This window comes from Acinonyx jubatus, chromosome B1 (assembly GCF_027475565.1).
Source record: "Acinonyx jubatus isolate Ajub_Pintada_27869175 chromosome B1, VMU_Ajub_asm_v1.0, whole genome shotgun sequence".
NCBI classification, from domain to species: Eukaryota; Metazoa; Chordata; class Mammalia; order Carnivora; family Felidae; genus Acinonyx; species Acinonyx jubatus.
In genome coordinates this window covers 166,112,020-166,137,236 of record NC_069382.1, presented here as the reverse complement: position 1 = coordinate 166,137,236, position 25,217 = coordinate 166,112,020, and the positions used below count along the sequence as shown (strand labels likewise).

The 25,217-nt window shown below is 36.9% G+C and overlaps 1 protein-coding gene across 1 annotated transcript in view; it reads left to right on the top strand.

The window, feature by feature from the left end:
* The first annotated feature begins 1,081 nt into the window (after positions 1–1,081).
* The window catches only part of GRXCR1 (glutaredoxin and cysteine rich domain containing 1), a 235,068-nt gene continuing 210,932 nt past the window's right edge, over positions 1,082–25,217 (top strand). The window contains exon 1 of the transcript XR_008296337.1: positions 1,082–25,056. The gene's annotated coding sequence lies outside the window, so the exon portion shown is untranslated. The remainder of the gene's footprint in view (positions 25,057–25,217) is intronic.

The following is a 25,217-nucleotide window of genomic DNA, read 5'->3' as shown; positions in this document are numbered from 1 at the left end:
TCTTCTAGGATTTTTATGATTTCAGGTCTCACATTTAGGTCTTTAATCAATTTTAACTTTATTTTTGTCTATAGTATAAGATAGTGGTCCTGTTTCATTCTTTTGCAGGTAGCTGTCCAGTTTTTCTACACCATTTGTCAAAGAGACTTTTTCCCATTGTATATTCTTTCATTCTTTGTTGAAGATCCATGAGATCTTGACCTGAGCTGAAGTTGGATGCTCAACCCGCTGAGTCACCCAGGCACCCCTGCTTCTGGGTTTTATATTCTGTTCTGTTGATCTATGTGTCTATTTTTATGTCAATACCATACTATTTTGATTGCTATAGCTTTGTAATATACCTTGAATTCTGGAATTGTGATACCTCCAGTTTTGTTCTGCCTTTTTAAGAATTCTTTGGCTATTTGAGGTCTTTTGTGGTTCTATATAAATCTTAGGGTTGTTTGTTATAGTTCTGTAAAAAATGCTATTGGTATTTTGATGGGGATTGCGTTAAATGTGTAGATTGCTTTGGCTAGTATAGACATTTTAACAATATTAATTCTTCCAGTCCATGAGCATGGAATATCTTTCCATTTGTTTGTGTTGTCTTCAATTTCTTTCATCAGTGTTTCATAGTTTTCAGAATACAGGTCTTTCACCTCTTTGGTTAAGTGTATTCCTAGATATTTTATTATTTTTGGTGGAATTGTAAATGAGATTATTTTCTTAAGTCCACTTTCTGCTGCTTCATTATTAGTGTATAAGAATGCAACAGATTTCTGTACGTTGATTTTGTATCCCATGACTTTACTGAATTCATTTATTATTTCTAGTAGATTTTTACTGTAGTCTTTTGGGTTTCCTATAAATAGTATCATAGCATCTGCAAATAATGAAAGTTTTACTTCTTAACCAATTTGAATGCATTTTATTATTTCTTCTTCTCCTTCTCCTTATTTCTTTTTTCTTCCTTCTTCCTTCTTCTTTCTGTCCTCTTCCTGCCTGATTGCTGTGGCTAGGACTTTCAGTACTATGTTGAATAAAAGTGGTGAGAGTGGACATCCTTGTCTTGTTCCTGACCTTAGGAGAAAAGCTTTCATTGCCCCATTGATTCTGATGTTTGCTGTCGGTTTTTCTTCTTCAGGTTATACTTAAGTTAAATTTTCTTCCAGTAAACTCCCTTTGTGCTTAAGCATTAGATGCAGGAAGTTTTTATTAGACTTAAAAATGACTTACTCTGTCTTTATACCTTCTGGGTCCAGGAGGGGTTAAAAGATGAGTTTTTCTCTCACGAGGCTTTCAGAGATTCTATCACATATTTGGGAACTTCTCACTTGTAGTTATCTTGTAATAAGTGATGCATTTTCTTCTAGTTCATCACTCAGTCTCTCCTCAGTTACTAGGAATCCAGCAGGGTATATATAAGTCCCATTGCCCTTCCCAGTGGGTCCTGTTGGATAGGACATAATACAAACCTTCATACGTTCTCCTTTTTATGCATGATCCATAATTGGGACACTGGAATCTTTCATGTACTCTTTGACCTGATAAACTCTCGAGTGTAGGTAGACCTCACAGTCTGGATTCATTCATCAGCAGGTAAATGCCTTTCCTCTGGATGTTTAAATTCATCCGATGAGAGTCAGATTCCAATCTACTGAGTTTTCCAAACTTCACATTCACATATTAAGCTCATATCAAGTAGTAACGTTGAAGCTCCTTTAACTAGTTTGCAGGTGACAGTGGGTACAACAGACCCACTTTTTTCATAATTTTATTTTTATCACCTAGATTATAAATTTCTAGTCTTAAAGTCTAGGAGAGCCAGAGTTAGAAAGTAATACACGTGCTCTGTGTTTTGCCCAGAGAAGAGTTGAACCCACCAGGCTTCCTACTATTATGTTTACCAATTAAGATTTTGAATTCTCTGCGGGTGTTTTTATTTTTGTTTTTTTCCTCAACTTAATGTTTTTTGAATCCATGTATTATATATCATTTCTAGAAATATTTCCTGCTATAGTAAAATGCTGATTTGTGACCTTGTTTTGGAATATTTTTTTAATTGGACTTTTGTGGAAATCACCTGAATAATGATTAATAATAAGCAGAATAAATTTTATGTGAAAGTTATTTCAGAAGTCATTTATTTTAGTTCTGTGTGACTGCTGTTGCAATTTTCTGGGCATACTAACCAACTAATTTGAAAGTTAAGCTCTTTGTGTGATTGCATGTTTCTTGCCTTTAGAGTAATGAAGATTTTGGAAAGACATCATCAAAGCAGAAATAGGAAGCTTATTGACTCTTGAATATTTAGTGTTTTATTACATTTACCATAAATTCTGGTTTCCTAAGTTAAGTAACATGAAACGCATCCAGCTGTAACAGAGTTTGTGTTACCTGCAGATTTCAATTTAACAATTTTCTTTCAAGCTTCAGATTTGATGGAAATCTATCAAGTTTCCCAAGGCATGTCTAGCAGAGTGAGGTTGTACATAAGTGTTTTTGCTTGAGTTCCTAGGAGCAGAGCATGGGACAGGAATTCTTGTTCAGGTGGTATATCAAAAGAGCACTTGAAGTGAAATGAGGACAATAGGATGAAACAGGAAAAAAAGACAAATAAGAAGCTGAGCCAGAATGTGGGCTTAGCTGGAGGCTAGCTTGTTTAATCCCATAGGAAGCTTCAAAGTTCTCCCACAACAAAGTTTCTCCTACATCATGGAACTCAGTCATTGGCAGTGGTCTTCCCTTGGATGGGTAGGTGATTATAGCCTATTAGGCAAGGCTGTTCCTGTTCTTGTGAGGGCAAGTTTCCAAAGACAGGAGTAGCTGTGAGTTATCAACTAATACAGTTGTGAGGGAAAAGTTCCCTCCCCTGTTTACATGATGATGGCTGTTTACCAGCAGGATTCTTTATAGTCCATCCTTTGAGCTCAGATACCCAGAGGTCATGGCACAGCCTCTTCAGAATTCTGATTGGAAAACCTTACAAGGGGGTTACTGGGAGGAGCTCTAGCTGCTGCTGCTGTAGTTTGTCCTGAGATCACAACTAATATGCATCACTTCCTGCCTCCACTGCCAATTCTAAATTCCTCTCCCCAGTGATTAGCGCTTCTGCCAATCTGTGCAGTTTGCCTGGTGGAATGCCCCAGGCCTCATCCTTATTCTGAAGGGTGTGAGCCTTTTGGTCACTCTGCCTTTACCAGGTCATGGTTTCTGTGCTTTCCCATGTACAATTATAGCTGGGAATGAAGGTTACATGGCTTACCTGAGTGCTCAGCATATTCTTCCTTGCCCCTAATCTGTCACAGAAGTTATGGTTCCTCCTGATTGTCCTGGTCCATTATTGCTGTCAGTGCAGTAATCCTTTTCTTTGCTTGCTGATCTCCTGGCACGAGGATCCCAAAGTGAACAGAAAGCAGTGTTAACTCTAAGATTAGTGGGATTCTTGCTGGGTCCTTGGAGGAGGGATTACACAGAACCTAAAATTGTGGAGACATTATGTGTGTTTCCCCAAGTGGGTTTCTGGGGGGTGAGAACGAGTGGGACTGCTTCTTCCTCTATCCAATCTTAGCCAGACCATTTATTCTACTGTTATGGACATAGCACTATAGAAGGGCTATTGGATTAAGATACTATGCTGAATGATAAAAAGATAGGGCCCTATCCTTTCAAGGTGTTCTCTTCAAGCTTCTATTTTAGCAGCATATTTAAAAGTCCATTTCAATCTCCTAATGGGTTGGCAGCTTAGATGGCACAATATGTGGTAGGAACAATGGATGCTGTTGACACAAGACCACTGTTGCTGCTCCTTCACTGTACAGTGGGTATGTAGATACATGGTAATGTTATTCAGGATTCCATGACAGTAAATTAGACATGCTCTGAGCCCTAGGTAGTGGTGCTGGCTGGGAGTTGTGACCCCAAAAAGGCAGAGCTGCACCTGGAATAGTGGGTCAAGCACAGACAGGATGGAACATTACTCTTTCCAGGAGATAAGTGTCTTATTGGTCTTATAGAAAGATAGCACCATTTGGACACTCACTGTTGTTCTCTACTGCTGGCAAGTTAGATATTCAGCAGTGGCAATAGCGAGATCAGTATTGGTGAGAATTAGCCCGCGCCGATGGTCCCTGGACCCACAGACCATGCAAAGGTCCATTTCTTCCACCATGGCCATTCTAGTTCTCGGCTGTTCTATTCCAGCACCAGAGAAGCTGAAGATAGAAAGTGGGTGACTGAGTCATCCTGTTTCTGGCTGTCAAATGCCTCTTCTGACGTAGATTCTCTCTAGTGGATGTTAACATGTGATCTAAAGGTCCTCGCTTCAGTTGAACCTTTTTTACATGTATCATTTTCTAAGGGGTTGCTTTAGTTTTATGATGAATATATGTAATTGTGATAACAATATACTGGAAAAATTTTGCTGTTTTACATGTAGAAATCTTACTTCCATTTAGGTCCCGTAATCCTCTCCACTTTAAAAATTTATTTTCTCTACCCACATCAAAAACCCCATCAACTAGTATTATAGTTTTTGCCTCAAACATGAAACATGATTAAAAAACTCAGGAGAAGTATAGTCTATATTATGTTTACTTCCCAACCTTCCTCCCTTTTTTTAAACCTATTGCATTGTTATTTCTTCCTTTCTGAAGTCATTTACTTTCTGTTTGGAGAATTCCCTGTCGCCATTCTCTATGGGTAGGTCTGCTGCCCTTAGAGATACACATTCCTTTAGTTTTACTTCATCTGAGAATGTCTTAATTTGCCTTCATACCTGAAGGATATTTTCGCTAGGTATAGAATTTAGGGTTGACGGGTTTTTTTTTCCTTTCAGCACTTGAAAATGTGCTACTTTAGTGTAATATAAACCAGTACTTCTAGGGCTAAAGTTTAATTATATGGCTGTAGCCTAAATAGCCTATTTTGATTGGAAAAAGAAAAGACGGGGTACAATTTTTGTTCCTTTTCTTATATTGCAGAAAGTATTTCTTTTTGAAGGGAAATACACATGAAAACATTTTTTTGGCTGCTCCCAATTGCAGTTGAATACTAGGTAGTTGTTTATTGCTTTCTTTTTCTTCTGAGACATGCAGAGAGAAGCAACTGTTCTGAGGGCAAAGAGGATGAAAACACAAACTAACAGTTTAGTCCAAATTAGCAGCCTGCTGTGTCCAAATGAGAGAGAAGAGAGCCAGTTACACAAAAGCAAAAATCCATCTTGGGAAGCTCTCTGAGGTGAAGTGTCGGGAGTTTGGACTCAGGCATGCCTAGCATTTAATCCCATCTCCACTGTTTACTAGGTGTATGAACTTTGGTGAGTAATTTATCCTCTCTAGGTGTCAATCCCCCCACAGATAACATTGAAATTATACTACTTGGCGTCATTGTGAGAATTTAAACAACAGCAGGATCCTAGCATTCATTCTCAACTGTCTTTCCAGGGTGTTTCAGTTGTATTTCTCCTTCTCCTTTTCATGTAGAGGCAATGTAAAGAAAGATTAAGGAAAACCCACTAGAAAGGGTGTCTGGCTCCAGCTTGGGAAACATGATGAACTAGCAAAGTTAAGATTTATTGTGAAAGGTATAATTTGAATCTTTTATTTCTTTAAGAGTTGTGATGTTATCACTTCCTAAGTTTATAGAGAGCTACTATTATTTAGTTTATTAGTTTCATTATTTTCATAAAGGAGAATATAAAGAAAAGTTTATTAGTCTGGGTCAAATCAAGGGAGAGATATCTTACAGCAACTTGAACAGGAAAGGTTTTATATAAAGAATTATTAACTGCAAAAGGACATTGGAGCAATTAGGGTTTTGCTAGTAATAAGCAAAGAGAACATTAATGAATACAGTATAACAGACATAAGTGCAGTTACTACCCAGGGCTGAGATAGAGAGTCCTAAGAATAGACCCCATTTTGCCCCTCTCCTCCACAGCTGAGATCTGAATCCTGTGGGAAAAAGCACAGCCCTTTTAGTGACTGTCGCAGAAGTCACTGTGAGGGTACCCTGGGGGAATTTACTGGAAATCTGTCCTCAGGAACTGACCAGAATTCTGCTTTCTAGGGCTCCCAGAAAAGTTGTTGAGGAGGTGTATCATTTGAAGCAGTGGTACAAATCTGCCCGAGGGTGGCAATGACCACTGTACTGCTGGCCACTGTGTATTTCAGGAGACTGGCTCTGAAGAAGCCATATACACTGCAGGAATCTGGTGCTGGAAGTGGACTACACTATAGGAACTAGACACTGCAAATACACTGTGGGAGTCTGCCAAGTGAGTGCATCAGAACGAGAAAGCAAAACCCTTTTGCTCCTGCAGTGTCTCTCCAGCACCGTCTACTGACAAAGTTTGACATTATGTGGCAGACAGGGGACAATATTTAAGGGGCCCAGATCCATTCTCACAGAGCAAGCAAAAAGTAAGAATTTGAAGCTAAGAGGTAATAACTTATGACTGGTACATAAGGGATGGAGAATTTATGATTGGAAATCTGTGTTAGAACTTAGTAAGAGTGATTGTCTTTATCTTATGAAAAGCATGGTCTTAATTATTCAAACCATGATACCAATCCACCAATGCCTCCTGGTGGTCATAATTTGAAATTGCATTTCAAATCTTTGCACCAGTTAGCAGATCTTTTATAATTGAAATTGTATAACATAAGCCATAGGATTGTGGCAAACATAATACTCTATACCCAGAGTTCCTAAATTATAAATTACATTTAAAAACATATTTCTGGTTAGAGGCACTTAGACTGCAACAGATATTATTGTATAAATTTGAATACGACTTGATTTGATACTGAAAAATTTATTTAATATTAGGGTCAGGAGTTCAAATGATAGCTAATGTAACTACTCAGATGATTCAGGTTTAAGCCTCTCAGGTTGCTTTAAGGTTTGCAAAATGAGTTAGATACATGGGTTCTAGGGTAAGTTCATGATCCTACTAATTGATTGACTGCTGACATGTGCAAGGGTCTGCAGGACCAAAGAGTATTATTCACGGACTTTCATTAGAAGTAGATGCCATATATAATTTTTTACTGGATTTTTATAAATATAATTTTTTACATGTTTAATTTACTTTTTCCTTCACTGTGACATTTAGCATTTTCTAAAAATTTAAGTGTAGTTGACACACAATATTATATTAGTTTCAGGTGCACAGCATAGTGACTCAACAATTATATACCTAACAAAATGCTCACCATAGTAGGTGTAGTTACCATCTGCCACCAGAAAAAGTAATTACAATATTATTGATTATGTTCTCTATGCTGTACTTTTTATCTTTGTGACCTACTTATTTTATAACTGGTAGTTGGAACCCCTTAATACCCTTCACCTTTGACAACACATTTCTTTAGGAAGTTCTCCTCTCCTTTGTTTTACATGGCCCTGCTTATTTTTCTCTTCTGGGCTTGTTTTGTTTTGTTTTGTTTTGTTTTGAAGCACTTAAAGTGTCAGTGTTCCTAAGTTCCATCTTAGATGCTCTCTCTTATTCTGTATGTTTTTTTCCAGGGTGGCAGTATAACATCACACTTAAAAGCATAGAGCTTCTAGTTAGAGAAATCTTGAATATTAGCTCTGCCATTTCCTGCTTTGTGATCTTGGGTAACTTAGTATCTCTAGGCTCAATGTCCTCATCTGTAAAAATGAGCTATGCCCTCTTACCTCCTAGAGTTGTTGAGATTTTGAAATGAGATATATGTAAAGCCTTTATCATAGTGCTTTAGTGCTTGGCACACAGAAAGTGCCAGATAAACAGTACTTTTGATTATTTGTCTACTTCAAATAATATGCTTATGATTTCAGATCTTTAACTAAAGCTTCTCTGTTGGGCTCCAAATCTCTGTATAAGGTGGTTTCAAATGCCATTTGGGGCCTGTTGTAAATCAGTGATGAGGATTACATCAGTACAAGAGGAATTGAAAAAAATAAGGATGCTTCAGTTGAGTTTTGAATTGAAGGCAAGTTAACAATTAAGTTAACTTATTGAATTAACAATAAATTGCCTTTTGTATCAAGATTCATGCCTTAATTTTTGGTGTTGAAATATCCTTTTGTAAGAATGAAATGTGGATATTAGTAGATGATAGTTTTTTGTTTTTTAAAGAACACATGCTGTCTTATCAAAAGAAAAAATTGGCAGTCTTAAACTGGTCCCTCATATTTATTTGAAAATTTTGCTGGTATGTGAAACCTAAAAACCTAGGAACCTCTGATCTGTTGGACAGCTTTACCTGAGTAAACTATGAGTGCCTCAAACTTGACACTATAAAAAGTATACTCATTATCTCCTTCTTTCCCTTCACACAAAACCCAACTCCTTTTTATTATATACTGTAAAGGATGTCATAACTCTCCATCCCAGTTAATTGTCAGAAGTGAGTTATCTTCAAACTGCCCCTGGTCCTGTTACCCTTAATTAATTGCTAATTCCTTCAGTCTGTCTCTTATTATTTCTTGATTCATACCCATTGCCACTGTCATCTTTTTTTGTTGGAATTGTTTTCTTCTTACCTCCAGACTCCTTTCATTCTAATTCATCCCATCTGAAACTGCCAGAATGATCTTTTACTTTTTGGTCTAAATTCCCTCATACCATCTTCTTTGCGGTTAAACTTTTCAGTATAGATAGAAGGTCCCACCTTTCCCATCTGCTACTCCTCCCTCACATGGATCTCTCATGCCTGCCATAATTAACTCTTTACATCTCAATTGTTTTGGAATCTTTGCACATCCACTTCTACCTGTTAGTGAATATCCTCTCCTCATCTGGAAAATTCCAATTAGTCCTTCAAGGTTCCATTCACGTTTCTACCAACAAGACAGATGTATAAAAACTGTATTTGGTATGCCGGCATATTTTCATGCCATTTACTTTCATTATTAGAAGGGCGTGGCTGAGGGTACAACTAAGGGATAGGCAGAAGGAATAGAATGCATGCTGTTAGCACAGCCATGCATTCTTAGCCTCTAGCACTGATCTGCAACCAGGACTGTTTGTAAATATGAAATGTGCCCTTTCCTTTTAGGTACTTAGGTATGTCTTCTATGCTGTGTGTAGTAATAACCAGAAATAGAAATTAAAAAAAAAAAGATTATCAGATGAGATCAGCTAATGTAACAGCTTGTCTTCTTGAGGAAAAGTTCTAAAAGCTTAATCATTGTCCACTATGTTCTTTTTCTTTTTTTTTTTTTTTAACATTTATTCATTTTTGAAAGACAGAGAGAGACAGAGTGCAAACAGGGGAGGGCTAGAGAGAGAGGGAGACATAGAATCCGAAGCAGGCTCCAGGCTCCGAACTGACAGCACAGAGCCTGACACGGGGCTCAAACTCAAGGACCGCGAGATCATGACCTGAGCCGAAGTCGGCCACTTAACCGATTGAGCCACCCAGGTGCCCCAATGTCCACTATTTTCTTAAAGATGGTTCTTGTTGTGAATTGCACCTCAAGACTCAGAGGGGACCCAGAAGTATCATTGCTTATCCTTAGCTATGCCTTTCATCTCAGTCATGCTATTCAGAGGAGCATATCAGAGAGAAGAAACTCCCTTTCCCACTCAGCGCAGCTGACTTCAGGAATAGGCTTATATTATCTTAGCCTGATCAATGGCTTAAATTTTTTTGTGATCCATCATATCATATATGTTCTCGATATTTTGAAAGTGCTTTGATACTGTTTCAGTTAAGATGATAGGTCTGCAATTCAACACCCAACTGAGCATTTGGGACATTTTATTCTCTTACAACCCATATGAAAGAGGCAGTACATCAAGTTCAACAGCTCTGTGATGTCATCAGAGACCCAGTTTCTTCCCACCCTTCTGTTCCTCGGTGCATTTAATTTTTATCCCCCTTTTTGCATCAGGAGGCAAGGTGGCTGCTGAAGTTCTAAGCATCACTACTATGACATGCCATCATCCCAAATAGGGAGGAATCAAGATGAGACATTAAAGTCACGATTGATAAGACTAACCATAATCCAGTCCTTGGGCCTGGGCACATTGCTAACCCACACACAAATGGGTTTTGTCATCAAGGAAGAAGGGAGAGAAAGGCTAGGGAGTAAGCAACTAACATTGTCTGCCACGCATAATCCTTCCCTTTTAACTGTATGAAATATAACAGTGGGGCATAAGAGCTCCACCTTGGCGTTTTACTTCTACCATCCAGACCAATTTTCTTCTCCCTTGTTTCCCCTTGACTTTCTACAATTTAACCTTCCCTTCTCCTGGGACGTCACCATCACCACCCAGTGGATTTAAGCAAGTCCTACTGTATATTTACTACATATGTTAGGTTGAACGATGTGAACTTACCAACATTAACATATTTTTCCAACAAGAATTTCAGAATTTTCCCAAATAATTTAAGATTCGTGGACGTAAATGATAACTGTGGGGAAGTAAGTACATAAAATTTGCCTAAAGCCAACAGAGAATGTTTTGAATGATGAAAAAAATCAGATTTGCAACTGAAATAGTGATAATTTACATTGGACATCTTCATTTGGAAAAGGGAAAAAAAAAATCACCTGCTAATAACATTGAGTCCCATTCCTAGAGACTGACAATGATTGATAAGTCTATTTTTATTGCTTAAATTTGAGTAAGGTAATCTAGTCGTACCTGCAAAGACAGAAAAGGTATTATTTTATGACTTTCTTGTATAGTATGAACTACTATTTATCTTATGCCTTCCTCTCTCCAAGTTGGGTATATCACAATGGCTGCACAAATATTGGAGAAGGAGTGCGACTCAATAGAGAAGAATTGTCTCTACAGTAGGATACTAAAAATTAAAAAAAGATGAGTGGAAAAAGCCAGCACAGAGGGGAAAGATAAGATAAGTGTCTCAAACACTTGAACGTGGAGAAGATCCAGCACTTTGCAGGGAGCCGTAGCCAGACTTTGTAACAGGAGAGGAAGTCATCTGGAAAATGGCGTTTCTCACACACCAGCTGTAAGTCAATCTCCTGGGTAAGAATATCAAGTTAAACAACCTCGTAGGTCTCTCGTGTCTATGAATGTAATAAGATTCCAGCACTAGAATCATTCTTTTGTTCCGTAGTTTCCCACTTGCTGCTCATATCCTGCTAAAGTCATCTCCTTCTCCAAAGTCTTGCCCACCAAGTTCCATGTGCTTAGTCCCTTATGTCCCTTTGGTGGAAAAAATAGATCAATAGTATCAGAAGTCGCCCTGAGGTATAGCCAAATAATAAAGAAAGCTGAACTGTGATGGTTACAACATAGGCTATTTAACAGCTGGACAGGGACTGTATGAGAGCTTTTGAGGAATTAAGAAACGAGAAAAAGGAAGAGAACGAAATACAAATACACAAATGACAAAAAGAGAAATGAAGATTGTCAGGAAATAGGGGCATAAAAACACATAAGGCAATAGCAGAGTGAGAAAAAAGATTTGTGCAAGTTGGAAAAATGTGGATTACAGTTCTGGCTTCACCAACTAGTCATGAAATTTTGAACAAGCCACTTAATCTTTACATTTTAAAAATGGCTTCATTGAAATATAATTTACATTTAGTACCATGTACCCATTTAAAGTATACAGTTTAGGGCTTTATAGTATATTTTCACAATTGTATAATAATTACCACAATTTAATCACAGAGCATTGTATTACCCTCCAAAGAAATCTCATACCCATTAGAGATATTTTCTCGTCCCCCAACTTTAAAAACCACTAAGCTACTTCTGTCTCTATAGCTTTGCCTCTTCTGAATATTTCATATAAATTTCACTTATGTAATGATTTCAAGGTGCATCTGTGTTATAGCATATATCAGTTCTTCATTTTTATTGCTGATTTGCATTGTCATACTTTATAATTTTCTTTAAAAAAACAAAGCCATTTTCCTAATATTTTAGATAACCTCTGTAAACCTTTTTTTCTTTTGAGTTAATTATCCTTGAAAGAAAAATAAATTGTCACCCCTTGTCTGGGAATGACTAAGATCATCATAATTCCTTTTATGAAGCAGAAGTAAAAATGAGAAACAGAGAAACATCTGTATTTTCTGAAATGTAAAGGAAACTTACGTCAGACCTTGTGACTCCAAGGACACAATGCCATCTTTCACCTGTTAGTCATTATTAGTTCATTCATTCAACAGGTGTTTAGACTTCTACATGCAAAGAACTATATGTCCCTTTATTGTCCCCTATGGAGGGATATGGAGATAACTAAGATAGAATTAATTCTTATTACCCTTATCAGAACCACCAGACCTGGGAATAAAATGTCTTCATCTAACACCTGCTGAAGTGTGGCATCACTAGAACCAAAGGGAGAATGAAGAGAGAGAGAGCCAAAGGGCTGGGAGTCATAGTTTTCTTCTCAGGTTTTATGGACATTGGAGTCCGTTTGCTTAGACACTTACTAAAAATATAAAATCCTTCTGCTTAGTTAAGGCTATCTTGGGTAGCTTCCTTGTTTTTGTAATATAAACCCATAGGAAATCTTCAAGTACTGGGTGAGAGCTCCGAGTTGTTTGGGGTTGTGGAAAACTGGAAGAAGTATGTGGTGGCAGAGAAGAAAGCAGCCAGAGGACACAGTCTCTGAGGTCTTAATAGGAAAGTTGGTGATGAGGAAGCTTATCTTGGGCAAAGATTTCCTCTGGGTAGGAGGCCTTTGCCTCCACTCACCCACTTTGTGTAATATCCTTATTCAAGGCCCATAAACATCATTAAATAAAAATAGCAAAGTTGGTCTTTGGGTTCCTAAGATCGTTCTTTTATTTTTTATACCATTGAGCCGGTAGTTCTAGACTCTGATTAATATCAGAGTTCAGTGTTTCAAATTTGAAACATTGGTAGAGACCCTATAAAGAGCTCAAAGGAATATATTAAAGAGAAATATAGGGCTTGTGAATAAAAACTTACAAAGAAACATCATGCTATTATTCGCCATGAGGAAGAGTTGGAAATTTATTTCATAAAAGTGAAAGAATGGTTGCTCTTTATGGGTTTGAACACAGAATAATTACAAATATATCTTAATTACTGAGAAGCTTAATATTAAAAGACTAGTTTAACAATAAAAGGCCTATCATTTTTTGGTAATTTTATGCCTTTTTCCTATGAAGCCAAAATAATTGACCAGATTGATTCAAGTCATGCAGACAAAAGCTAATTTAGTGAAAATATATATATTCTGAACACACTCCAGTGAAATTTACCCAAGAAAAGGGAGAGAAAAGGACATATCTAAAGATGCAGAATAAAATTACAGTACTGTGAAGAATGAACACTCTTGTCTAAAAAAAAACTTACTTGTAATGGACTATTTCACAGAAAAAAATTACTTAGAAAAATTGAGTGAAGTTGCAATAAAACCCAGAAAATGTTAATGGATCTATAACATCTAAAGAAATTGGATTTAAAAACCTAGTCCCCCTTCCATTTAAAAAAGCCAAAGTGAAAACCAAAACAGAAAAAAACATATAAAACAGATTTAGATAAATTCAAAAGCAAGTTATAACACATCATCAAGAAACAAATTAGTTCCAAAGCCATATAAATCCCTTCAGAGAAAAGAACAGGTAACACTTTCCAAATAATTTAATGAGGTTGTATTATTATGAGGTTAAAGCCAAATAAAAGCGATTGTCCTTTCTGAATAGAGATTCAAAATTTCTAAACAAAATTATTAGCAAACCAAATCTCACAATGTATTGAAAAATACCTCCTGGAAAAATTGGACTCTTCCAAGGAATTCAAAGAAGATGTAATTTAAAAGTACATTGCAAAGTATGATACAGCTATTCATTTATTATTTTTAAAATTATTATCTTCCTGATAATTTAGGAGTCCAATAAGGGCAAAATTGTGTCTATTTTGTTCACTGTTTTATCTCCACTTCCAAACATATGTGCTCTTGATAGGCACTCAAATATTTTTTTTTCCTATTAAATTGAATGCCATGTAGTTGGACATCATAGAAATTTAATTTCAGAGGTATTTATAGAAACCAAAATGTGTCAGATGTTTCAAGTCAGTTAAAAAGTGGAAAATTATTTAATCTTTTTAAAAGTAATGTCCTAAGGAATCCTTTGCAGTTCTTTTGCAATAAAGATGGCAAAAATACGTATCTAGTACTCCATTCGTGGTTAATATGGGACTGACCCTTCATCACTGAGCCACAGATCCTTCCTCAGAATCCTTCTCAGTATGGTTCTAGAGTTACTTAGTGTCAAACAATTGGAATTGGCGCATGCAACACAAATTGGTATTTCTATATTGTCCCAGGGGGGAAAAAAAATCACATTTTTTACTCTAAGAAAATATTTAATTATACACTGACTGATGATACTAGCATAAAAACAGCCTCAGGAAAGCCTACCTTTTAATGTAGATTCAGTGTCTCTACTTTACTTTCCCACTGGAATGAATACAGGACCTAATGGCAATAATTTGGGACAGATTATCATTTCAGATTCAGGCAAAATCACTTTTGGCTTTTATTCTTAAAAAAAAAAAACAAAACTAATGGTTTGGTGAAGAATTTGGATTGTAATTGCAACTTGGTTTTGGCCAAGCCAAACAAAGATTATAAATATTCATGTATCTAGATTCTATATACCAAAATTATTATCCTTAAACCTCTTAACTAAATTCTGACCAGAAGAAGAAACACATTTCTCAATTACTTTTGGAAAAGTCATATGTTTAGTGGCCAAGAGGTTCAAGATAGTTCTAATAAATCACATAATGGAGACAGTCTTACTTAAATTGTAGAGAATTATCTTGCAAAATTAATTTGAGGTTCAGAGGCAAGATAATCAGTATCATTTTCTATAACAGTCAGGCATTTTTAATTGAGTATTGCTACTCTATCCTTAGGGGTCCTTTTTTCAATTTGAGCAATCATAATGTTAAAGTGCCACTTTCAATTAGTCTTGCACCAGAGGGTACCATTTGGCCATATAAATATCATCGAAGAGATCTAAAGATGCTTTTGCTGTGAGGATTTAGATGTTGAACTTCCCTGATGAATTTATCTTTCTGCATACAAATCTCACTTCCTCTACAAGCAAAGACTGAAAGGTGTTTTCCAATTTTAACTTGCTTATCACTTACAGATACAATACTTTTCTTATTTAAATTAAAAAAATGAACTATCAAAGCTTTTCATTTTTTTTTTGTATCTGTGTGTGGAGGGATAAAGTATATTTCCTAACATTTTTTTCAAGTAGTTGACTTTAAAAATTTTCTCTCACAGTTAAATGAAAAGTAATTATAAAACTTGCTAAAGACAATGGCAGCTCTTAGAAATATAACCCTATAAAAATTAGAAAAAATTATGAAACTTCCTGAAAATAGTTAGAAACATTGGGCTGACATAGGATTTGAGTGATTCAATAAATGTGCATAAAATCATTACAGAAATACAAATAGTGCAAATTACTCAAAATATTAGCCCTATCTTCTAGGCTTTAATTTTTATGGACAGATATTTTTTAAACATTTTTTTAAGTTTGTTTATTTTGAGAGAGAGAGAGAGAGAGAGCGAGCATGCAGGAGAGGAGCAGAGAGGGAGGGAGAGAAAATCCCAAGCAGGCTCCACACTATCAATGCACAGCCCGACGCGGGGCTCGAACTCACCAACCATGAGATCATGGTCTGAGCTGAAATCAAGTGTCAGATGCTTAACTGACTGAACCACCAGGTTCCTTTATGGACAAATTTTTAAAAATTGAGTGGTTATATAAATTTTAATAAATAATAGAAATTCAGTATATCAAATTATAAAATAAAGAGGTTGGTTATAGTTCTGTGAGGAGTTCAACTTTCAAGTAGGGATATCATAGAGAGACGGTAAAACTTAACTAAAAATATCAGTGCTTCTAGGAGGAGCTAATTCTATGCCTTGGGAAGAGATATTTCAAGATGAGTCTAGAAACTTTTGTTGTCAGAAAGCAAGTACACTTTGAAATGTTCTGATGTGGTGTTGACAGGACTCAGAAGCCAACTTAAAAAGAGCTTTCATTGGCCAAGCTGTGACAATTTGAGCATAAAAAAGGATAAAAATTAGACTGATTAAAACAGCAGAGCCTAGAAGAAGCTGTTTTTCATAATTATGCTTAAAAGAAAATGGGGCTTTATTTTCTTTTCATAAAAAGGGTACTATATTCCGGTTAATTTCTTTAGAGAAAAATAATATTTTTAAAGTTTAATTATATATACTAATTAAATATTAATATATCTGTATGTGTATAAAATTTTTAGGATGGGTAAAATGACATCCACACACAAAGAGTAATGGCCACCACCATCGTTATTAGTATTTTATGGAATCCACTTGGCACACCATTCTTGTGTGCTTTTTGATCTCCCTTCAGGGATCATTTGTTCTCTTCTAGAAGTATATTATAAGTGATCTTATTTAGGAGGCATTAATGAAGGGATATGTTTTCATCTAATAACTTACTTGTTTTGTCCTCATTCTTGAATGATAATCTAGTTGAATATACAATTCCAGATTGGATTTGAATATATTTTTGAATACATTTTCTCAACATTTTTGCTGGCTTCCATTGTAATTGCTGACTTGTTTTTGGCCGAATTGTCACACTTAGAGATATCCTTTCATCTGTGGATGCTTTTAAGTTCTATTTTTTTCTTTATATGCGAACAATGACTGTGTTTTTTGTTTACTTTTATATCCTCAGAGCTCAGAATAGTGTCTGATAGTACTTGCTCAATAAATAATTTTTGAATGAATAACTTAAAAGAAAGTTTTCTGTAGCTTGAAGCTGACCTTTTTTTTAATTAAAAAAATTTTTTTTAAACGTTTATTTATTTTTGAGACAGAGCGAGACAGAGCATGAACAGGGGAGGGGCAGAGAGAGAGGGAGACACAGAATCTGAAACAGGCTCCAGGCTCTGAGCGGTCAGCACAGAGCCCGACGTGGGGCTCGAACTCACGGACCGTGAGATCATGACCTGAGCCGAAGTTGGGCACATAACCGACGGAGCCACCCAGATGCCCCTGAAGCTGACCTTTGAGTAACATAAGACAAAGTGCTTGAAGAATTTATTATGGTACCTGGCACATAATTACTACTCAATAAATGATAGCTTCCATTTTCATTGAGAGAAAAAGATTATTAATCTGTGTAAAGGAAGAGAAGGAGCTATTTATTAATCTATGAGGTTACATTCTAGAGAGTAAGCAATACTCTCTCTCTCTCTCTCTCCATATCTTCTCATTATAATTTCAAGTTTAAATACAAACATTGATTTCGTTTCTTATTTTTTCCCCTTTGGCACCCACCAAAAGTAAGGTTTACAACAAAAAGATTTACAAAACAAAAAAAGTTACGTCTCCAGTTCTGTTTAATGGGGCCGCAAATATGAAACAAAGATTGCTTGCTTAAGAGTAGGATATGGTCTTTACAAACTGAAGAGAAGGTTGATTCTGTCAAAAGGCCATTTTGATGAAACTTTGTTCATGGAGTAAAAGCATTAGACCAACTTTTGAAATAAATTGTAAATGAAAGGGTTAAAAATAGCGATTCTCAGGGTAAAGGTGATATTACTGTGTCATGTTGTTATAGATATTTTTTCCTGCAGTGTTTTCATAAAAGGGTCCTATTCCATGTATACCAAGACTTCTAAACTTCTCTCTGAATAGCTTCAAAGAAATGAATAAAATTTTTTCTAATTATGTTCCAAATCCATCAAATAATTCCATTTGAGATGTCTGAGATTATTCTATGCCCATATTTTCATTGTGCTTATTTTTTTAGGATATGGTTATTTCTACTTGGACAGAATTCATTATATTAGAGCAAGTATTTAAAATACTTATATGATTCTAAACTCACACATTCAATAAAAGTCATCATGAAATTAATTATTTGATCAAATTATCTTTATGTACTTTGCTAAATGTATACTTTGCTTAAATTTATAAAGCCTACTTTCTGAAAACATCTTAAAGATGATGAAATTCAGTGTTCTGTGGTTTCCACTTGGGCATATTAGACCAGATTAGGTTACCAGCACTACTAGAAGGACTCTCTAGTGTTTTATAAGATGGTCCTTCAGCTTGGAATTTCAGAGTGAGTGAGATATTGATTTGAGCTTAAAGCATGCTTAACATAATCCCTCAATATGCTCAAAAAATACCTGCTGAATGAATATTTCTCAGCCCTGGAGTAGGGAAAATGATATTTAACAAATGTGAGTGGTTTTTTTTTTGCATGTTGCAGGGAATGTTGAACGTTTTTTTTGGTTCTATATACATGTTCCAATGTGATGCATTTAGATTACATTTTGTTTCGTTCGTGAAAAACTGACCATACCTTGGAGGTTGCAAATCTAAGTGCCCAGATCAGTTTATGGCTTCTCTTTTTCATCTAGCACAAACAAAAAAGTGTCAAGAGAGTGGAAGAAAGTCCTTTTCCCAAACATCCAGTGAATATATGTTCTTTTGAAAGTAGAGAGGAAATTAAACTGTGGCTGAACCATTTTTCTTTTTTCTTTTTTGAAAGCTGTCTGTTGTTTGATGTCCATGATGATCATTTATATGACTCCAGAGGCTGCTGGAATAATATACTTACTTAGCAGAGCCTGGATATTTCTTAAAATTGAAAAAGGCAAAGCTCAGAAAAATAAATTTTGTTTCTGTAGTCCTTGTTTACATTTTGTGTTTGGTGAGACTTAATCTATAATGCGTTGCATTTAGGCAGTGTAATGGTCGCATCCTATGCCAAATTAAAGAAGAGTGTTTAAGCCTGAAAGATGCTGTTTTCATTTACTTATTGGTATGCCTATTTATACAAAGTTAGGTGAAAATGATCTCATAGTTTCCTATCAACTCTACAACTCAATGTACCGAATGACTCTATGATTTTGCCTTAAATCTATGGTCCTTAGGAGGATTTCTAAATTATCACTTGAGAAGTAATTTTTGCATTTATTTTTAGAAAGCAGAAGTTATATGAATTTGTAAGTCTATTATGGATTAATACACCTGTTGGTTGGAGAAGAGAAGTATGTTTTAATACTTAAAGTGACCTTGTTAGGAGATGGTATAATTAATCAGCTCAGTGTATGGGTGTTGGATTTCAGGCTGCCCTGGGTTGAAATCCTGGCATGGTATATCAGTTAACATCTTTTTATTGCAAAGAAACAAATATTGGCTAAATTAAGCAAAAAAGCAGTAAACTAAGCAATAAATTAAGTAAATTTATTGGCAAACTGTTGAGATATAACCTATTTGAAGATTGGAGAACCATATTTTGACATAAACAGAAGCCAGTAGTTTGGGACATGTCAGAGAAGCAAGAACTAAAGGAAATTTCCCTTCTGATTGAATGGGACCTCCCCATTTTTTAAAACTTCTCACTACTTCCTCAAAAGTCAAAGTCCCACAAAAAAAGTGGCTACATTTTGTCCCTCTTCCAGTGCCAGTCTAGTGGAAAGATAAATCTAGCCCTTCAACTTTTATAATGGAAGTTGACTATTTTCTACCTATGAAGACTGTTCTTAATGAATGAGATACAGTTCCCTAAAGATAAGTTGGAATGCTGTGGGAAAGAGTCAGTGATGCTGGGGACCAAAAAATGACGTGTGCATTATGCTTGGTTACGTACTAGTAATGTAATTTTGTCAAGTTACTCAATCTCTCTTAGCCTCAGTTTCCTTAAGGCTGTCATAGACTCTAAGTCTAAAGTTCTTTCTTGCCCAGCAAGAAAGCGGGATGCAGGATTAAAATGTGAGAGATGGCTAATGTCCGAGAAAAGACAAGAGCCCCAAATAAGGGTCCTTGCTCCAGTTTTATTAGGATCAGGAGGCTTACAAACATGATGATGGACGTGCACAAAGAGACAGTAAATCTGTGAACATTAACTCATGGATGTGAGGGAAAGGGGGTCTTGAAGATATTCGGGGTTAGGGGTTTGGGTAAATACAAAACAAAATCCTGGTGCCAGTGGCCAGGAGGAAGGTTATTTACAGTGGACATGAGGTACCACGTCTGTTTATCTTAGCTAGCCTAGACTAGGGGATGAGAAAGGTAGAGGAAATAACCTCAGGGTTAACAAGGCACCTTTCTTTTGTTAATCAGCTCTGCTCTGGGCAGCTTCACCCGCAGTGCAGCTGGTCTATAGCCCTATTTACCTGTTTACCTAATTTGGTCTTTCCTTCCTATGAAAGCAGCTTTCTGCTATAGTACTAAATTGGTGGACGTTTTCACCCTTAATGCCTAATCTTGCTTACCTCATATACCTTTGTATTTGGGCCTTTGCCCTCCTCTCTATTCTGGGGCCTTTGCCCCCTTTCTCTATTCTGGGAGCCTTTGCCCCCCTCCACTTTATCCTGGGGGCCTAATCTTGTTTACCCAAGCTTGAGTGAGAGCACCCTATGGCTTTGTAATTCTTTATGCCTTGTTAACCATCCGTGCAGGCTCAGGGAATTCCTAAGCTTGTTCCCCATGCCTTATCTCTAAAATGATTATAATGCCTACCTTACTGGGTTCCTGTGAGTATAAAATCAGGTAACACATAGAAAGTACCAGGTGTGTAGTATTCACTCAATACATATTGGCTGTTGCTATCATTATTTTATACTTTCTATGGTTCTTTCACATACATTTGCTTCTTTAAATCCTCACAGTATCTCAGCAGGTAAGTGTAATAGATTTTATTGTCTTTATTCTATGGATAGGATAAGAAGCTTGGACTTAAGAGGCGTTGCCTGAAGCCTAAAGGCTGGCTTTCCAAATCCTGTATGTTTTCTTCTACAGAGTGCAGTTCGCTACTACAGTATCATTGGTGTGGAAAAAAAGATGAGGGGACAACACTGAGACAGAGTTTTGTTTTTGTTTTGTTTCTTTTTTCTGAGAAATAGATTCTCTGTCAGCAAAGGAATTGTATGTTCACTGCTTGGCTACAGGTCAGTTTGGCTGTTGTATATATTTCCTAGAAGCAGGTGTTCTGAGAGTGAAATCCTGATGCACATTCACAGGATTGTATTCGCGTGGCACTTCCATGCTGTGATCTTGCGGCTTCATGACAAACACATCCAGGTTTGTAAACCTATGTACAGCTGTTCGCCTGTTAACAAAATGTGAGAACAGAGAAGTACCTGTCACACACCATGGAATTTTCCAAAGCAGTTCAGGGCTATGTGTGCTGGCTGATCTGCATTTGTCTTCCCTTTCAGCTTGACACCTGGACACCTGCGTGGAGGAGTGGGCCAGGGTGTTTGATAACGAGCATAGATTTTTGGCCTGATAGTTTTACTATCCCTGCAAGGCGACATCTCTGCCAGGGTCAATACTTCCAGTCTAGGAAGCTGTTTTCAGAAACCAGGAGGAAGCTAACATTTTTCAGCTTCCTTTCTCTGGGGTCCTTCTTCCTTCACTGCTCTCTGTGGGACAAGAAAGCAGAAGTATGCTGGTAATAGTAAAAAAAAAAAAATCTCAATTCTCTAATGCTAAGAAAATGAGCAGGAAAGGGACCAGATTTGGGAGAATGTATTTAATTTCTTTTGGGACCTACTGACTGATTTCTTGATGGTCTTCCTTATTTTTCTACATCACTTTCTTAAAGCACTTGAAGGGAGATTTTGAAAACCACCCGAGTTGCAAATTTTCTGCTACGAACTGCTTGGTGTTCAACATTCTCTTTATTACTTGCCCTTTGCTGCCTGGCATTTGAGTTCTTACAGTTTACGTCTGTGCCTCCTGTGAGACTGTGAACTTCATGAGAACTGGAGACAATAGCTCATCCATTCTTTGCATCCTTTATTGCTTCTCAAAGCACCATCTGTGGACTAGAAGCATTGGCATCCCCTGGGGGCTTGTTAGAAATGTAGATGATCCAACCTTGCTCCTGACTTACTGAGTCAGAGCCTCCATTTTAACAAGGTCCCGGGTGCTTCGTATGCACATTATAAATTGAGCAACATTTCTCTTTAGCACTTTTCATATAACACATGTTAAATAATAGTAAAGGTAGCATGCATGTGAAGCAGGTAATTATGTATCACTTACAGAACCCACTCCTTAACATTCTGTAGTAACCTCAGAATCCTAGAAGCCATGGGCACTTCATACTTCTGAATGCAGATGAAGTTGGCAGCCTCAGAATCTCCTTGATCAACTGAAAAAAAGAAAGAAAATTGAAATAAACAATCAGGCAGTGAGCAGGGATGGAGGAACAGAGTCCTTGTACATAAAGTTGGGTTTGGTGCTCCGCCAAGGACAGTGCTTGCTGCCTACAGATAATTGCTGTGGGGAGCTCCAAGGAGCAGCAGGGGTTCTAAGGTGCTAGCTCCGTTTTCCTCATCCAGCCTCAACTAGCTCACTCACTTTTCCCTGGTTCATTTGTTGCTTTTCCTGCTCACACTTAATTTAGGAACAAAAGTGGTCACCTCAAAATAGGTACACAAAAAATAAACACAAAACAATTTCCACCTGAAACCTCAAAAGCAAAGTTTAAAAACCACTTCACTAAGCCATAGGTAATAATATCAACAAGGGATAGATTGTTAATGTGTTCCATGCACAGTATACAAATTGGCATTTAAAATTTGTAATTAAACGATGATAAGTAATGACTTAAAATTTCTTTTTGATGCTTATTCATTTTTGAGAGAGAGGGAGAGAGAGAGCATGCACACAAGTGGGGGGGGGGCAGAGAGAGAGGGAGACACAGAATATGAAGCAGGCTCCAGACTCTGAGCCATCAGTGCAGAGCCCAACACAGGGCTCAAATCCAAGAACTTGTGAGATCATGACCTGAGTTGAAGTCAGAGGCTTAACTGACTGAGCCACCCACATGCCCCAGGAGTGACTTTAACAGAAGATTGCCAGTGGTCCTTTCTCTGCTCTTCAAATTCTCCCTGACAGAAGCTAACTATTTTGTTTAGCCGCAGAATTCATTTTGGGGGTGATTATGATTGTATAAATGCAAAGTGCTATTCCAAGAAGTGATTTTAGTTGAGTTTTCTGTTCAATATTTAATGATTAGATGCTCGGTGGCAGGGACTGTGGTAAGAGCTGGATAGATAAAGATGAGTATGACAATACCTGCTCTCGAGGAACTTTTAGGCTAGTGGGCTGGGCAGACACTTAAATAGATCATTTCAAGAGACTGTTTGGTCAAGGATGCTCAGGGTGCTTTGGGTTTCAGGAGAGGGGCATTGTGCTATTGGAGAAGAATCAGGATCAAAACTATATATTTTTAAAATTTTTATTTATTTTTCGAGCAAGAGAGAGAGAGTGCATGAGCAGGGGAGAGGCAGAGAGAGAGAGAGAGAGAGAGAGAGAGTGAGAGAGAGAGAGAGAAAGAGGATCTGAAGCGGGCTGTGCACTGACAGCAGGGAGCTCGAACTCCCACATCATGAGATCATGACCTAAGCCTAAATCAGATGCTCAGCCAGCTGTCTTTTGTCAAAATGTCAAAATACTCTATTTTGAATAGTGAGAAGTAGGTGAAGAAAGGAATGTTGGAAACACATTCCAAGAAGAAGTTGCAGTGAGGCTAAAAATGCTGATGTATGAAACAGCATGGTCTGTTTTGGGAACTTTGCCAAGATGCAGGAAACCACAGATGATGAAGCTGAAGAGATAAGCTAGGGCATTAAATATGGAAGTCTCTGGAAAGTTTCTGACAAATTTGCCATGCTTATACTTATCAATAGTTAATTAACACCACAAATTCTATGTTAGGAAAAAAACCCCAAACATTTGTTCAAAAGAAAAATGCCTTCATTTTCAACTTTATTGTGAAAGTATTTGTTCTTTGTCTTTAGGGTATGTTGATCTTCCTCAATGGGGGAATATCTTACACAGTTATGTCTCTTGACAGCGTATTGAGGGAAGAGACATGAACACAGTGGGAAAGAATTATAATTCAATAAGATAGTAACTATGTCAGCACTGCATTTATTGGGGGCATTGAAAAGAGCACTCAATATTTTGTGTGGACCATTGTGACTTAGACACGTGTATATGACTGTAGTGGTAGAGTGATCAGCTGACCTCTGGAAAAGCGAATGAACATGCAGTCTTTGTTTTTGAAGAAACCACTACTGATCCATTGCAGTGTCTAGAAATTTAAAGCAATGGTTACCAGGAGAAGGCATATTGTTATTATTTACATCATAAGAGGAGGGAAAAAGTACTTATATATTCCCCATATACTCTCTGCTTTCTTCTTGGTAAAGGGAATGTTTTACAGTAAAAATTAAACTTCATGGGGACTAACGTGGTTGTTTTTTCCTGTTGAACTCATAACATGTAAACACATAGTAGGGACACAAGATTGTTTGTTGAATGAACAAATGCGTGAACTAACTCATTAATTTGAAGGGGGATGGACTGCATTTTTCTTAGCAGTGTCTTAATTAGCTAGATTCTATCATTGATAAAGACAACGAAAACTAGAGGGAATAATGCCCCTGAGCACATGGTGGTGAGCGATGTCCAAAGGTGGGAAATCCTGTTGGTCAGAGGACACATCCTCTATTAGACATGGTGAGGAAGTGGGGGAGGGGAGCTGCATAAAATTTGAATTGAAAGTAAAATAGAAAATTGTCACTGGGAATTCTAAGAAATCCTCAGTAATGTTTAAAAATATATATAAAATAAATTAATACAAGCTTATTGATAAAATACAAGCAACTTCAAAGACATAGTAATAAACCAAATAGCGAGCTCATGCTGGATCCACATATACATGGGACCCTGGATCCATTTACTGTGAAGCAAAAAAAATCTTAGCTTCAGGGCCCCTTATTTGCTTTAGGAGGGACCCTCCTAAGACATTCACATTGTTCTATGTTTTAGGGAAATTTGCAAGAGTAAGTTATTTTTACCAAATTAGTGAGGATCACTAGCTTTTGCTACTCTGACTGTCCCCTCATTGCACTTCCCTTTTTGTCTTTTGGTATTTGAATGGCCATGGAACGTTTTGGAATTCAGTTAAGAGGAAGTTGAGTTGGGAATGTGCCATTTTAACTGCAATTTGGAAGATGTAGAAAGGAAATGAACAAACAATATAATGAAAAAGAAATTCAAAAAGGTAACAAGCATATGTTAAGATAGTCACAAGAACTGGTAATTAGAGGATCCAAAACCAAATGAAACATTTCTGTTGTAATTATAACCCCTGTCAGTTGGGTAATGGTGAGTGTTGGCAGGAATGGGGGGATATGGAGATCCTCATGCCCTGGTGGAAGTATA